This window comes from Cupressus sempervirens, chromosome 9 (assembly GCF_028749045.1).
Source record: "Cupressus sempervirens isolate cs-2001-9-10 chromosome 9, ASM2874904v1, whole genome shotgun sequence".
Lineage (NCBI taxonomy): Eukaryota > Viridiplantae > Streptophyta > Pinopsida > Cupressales > Cupressaceae > Cupressus > Cupressus sempervirens.
The window spans coordinates 49,596,558-49,599,283 of record NC_143126.1 but is presented as its reverse complement, the minus strand read 5'-3'; the positions used below and the strand labels follow the sequence as shown (position 1 = coordinate 49,599,283).

Genomic DNA, 2,726 nt, shown 5'->3' with positions numbered 1-2,726 from the left:
GTCAAACAATAGGAACTAGAAAACAAAAAAGAAAGTGAAAGAAACCAATTTAAAGAAACTACCAAATGCACAACCCCTAAAACTAATTAAACTCCCCAAACATTTTTAAAAAAAAGATAAAAATAAATCTAATAAATAAATTGAATCAATCTAGTAAATAAATTTAATAAACTAGAAATGTGTGTGTGTGTGTGTGTGTGTGTAAAGCACCTATCTAAAAATTGAGAAAGTGCAAAATAATAATAAAAGAAATTAAAAATCTACAATCCAAGGAGTAAAATAAATATAGGACAAGAATGTAAATAAACTACAACTTTGTCTTGATAGTATAATCACAATATGAAAAAATGAAGTGCATGTCAAGGAGTTGTGTCATTAAACTAGACGGTAAAGATATCATTGCCCTTAAGGCTAATGATGGTGGTGATATTGTTACCTTCATGTTTAAAATCCCTAATCAAGGTAAGATCTCACATTTTGAAATAAAATTAATAAACATAAATAATGAACATCTAAGAATTCTAGAATCAGAGTATGATGCAACTATGATAATCCCATATGAAGAATTTTCTCGCATTTGTAAAGATCTTAGAAGTATTGGGGTCATTGTGATGATTTTTTTAACAAAGGAAGATGTCAACTTCTGAACATAGGGAGATATTTGTAGTGCTAACATTGTTTTTAGACAAAACAACGATGTTTATAAGCCAAAGGAGGTAACTATCATTAGGATGTAGGAGCCAGTGTCATTAGCATTTTCCTTAAAATATATGAATTCCTTTATGAAGGAAACTCCCTTTCAAATACTAGAACTGTAAGCATGTCATCTGAATTGCCTATGGCTATCTAATATAAGATTGTAGAGAAGTTACATCCACTTCTATTTGGCTCCCAAGATTAAGGAAGAAGATGAAATAATTGGGAGTTAAAGTTTTTGTTAATCATAAGAGGTTAAATTTTTGTGGCCCTTGTAGTTGTTATTGTTTTAAAATTGGTGTAATTCAATAAATCCCTAATTTTTTTAATATAATGGTCGTCCTTCATTAAAAATAATGTGGAAAAATGGAACATCAACACTATAAGTATAGCTACAATAGGTATTGTTGTGATGTGGATCCTAATTAGACTTAGAGGTTTATTCGACACAGTTTCCCTCCAGATGATCTCTATAGGGGTTTGGGGGCAACATCCCCAAGAGGAGGTCAAGGGGTAGCACCCTTGTGGGGTCTTGTGCTCCTTCTCATAGTACAGGGTGGGGTTGAGGGGCAACACCCCCACGGGGGTTTTAAGCCAAAAATGACCTTATATTAAAAAATGCATTGGCTAATATTTTTCTACTATTTTATCCCTAATTTTGTAAGTAGCTAAAAGCTTGTATAAAAATGCTTAGGGTTAGGGATTTTTCATAATGTGTGATGCAAAATTTGTTCTTATAGTAGTATTGAGCTATAAGGGATTATGGATTGTAATCAAGTTGTAATCATCGGTGGACATAGCCTAGGGATTGGGTGAACCACGTTAAATCCTAATGTCTTGTGTTCTCTTTTAGTGATCTATTATTCTCTGATATTGGTTATATTTGCATGTAACTATTATTTTTGTCTAAGGTTAAATCCTAACAAGTGATATCAAAGCCAGATTGTCATCATTTTTAATTTTTTTTTTAAGCAAGAACATCATCATTTTTTTTTAGCAATCCTATGTAGGAAGGTCTCATAGTTGAGTGGGAGTCTCATAGTTGAGTGGGAGTCTCATAGTTGAGAGGGAGCTATGGTAGATGAGAGTAAGATAAAGGTGGAGAAGTTTAGTGGGTAGAACTTTTAGTTATGGAAGATGCAAATGGAAGATTTTTTTTTATCAGAAGGACATATGGAAGCTGTTGGAAGGAAAATCCAAGAAATAGGGAACTATGTCAGATAAGGATTAGGAAATTTTAGATAGAAAGGCACTTGGAAGAATTCAATTATGCTTGGCACCATCAGTGAAATTTAACATTACAAAAGAAAAGATGATAGAATAGTTGATGCAAACCCTAGCAAAATTGTATGAAAAGCCCTTTGCTTCAAATAAGGTATTTCTCATGAAGTGTTTATTTAATATGAAAACGGTACAAGGTGGATCTATTGCAGATCATTTAAATGAGTTTAATACTATTACTAGTTAGTTATCTTCTGTGGGTATTAATTTTGATGAATAAATTAGGGCTCTCTTGATTTTGTGATATTTTCCTAAAAGTTGGAATGGCTTCGTAACAGCTGTGAGTAATTATGTTTCTGGATCTAATACCCTAAAATTAATGATGTGATTGGTGTTATTTTGAGTGAGGACACTTGTAGAAAAACCTCAAGTGGATCTACATCAAGAAGTGCTTTGAATTCATAAAGTAGCTCAACGGGACAACTAAGAGAGGAAGTAATTCAAGAAATCATGGAAAATCAAGAGGAAAGTCAAAGTGGAAGAGGTCTCAATTTAGAGGACCAAGAGATTATTGATATTGTGGTAAAATAAGGCATAAGAAGAAAGATTGTTGTACTTGAAAGAATAATGAAGGAGATAAACTAGAAGGAAACAAGGAGGCAAATGTGGTAACTAACAAATTTAAAGAGGATGATTTGCTTCTATCTTTAGAAAGTGTTGATGATTCATGGGTTTCAGATTTGGGTTCTTCATTTCATGCTACACCTCAGAGGTTATTTTATTAATTATGTCCAAGGGGATTTTGGGCT

The 2,726-nt window shown here is 32.6% G+C and overlaps 1 pseudogene; it reads left to right on the top strand.

Annotated features, from left to right (window-relative positions):
* The first annotated feature begins 347 nt into the window (after positions 1-347).
* On the top strand, positions 348-929 carry LOC149537557 (DNA sliding clamp PCNA pseudogene; annotated as a pseudogene).
* Positions 930-2,726: the final 1,797 nt, after the last annotated feature.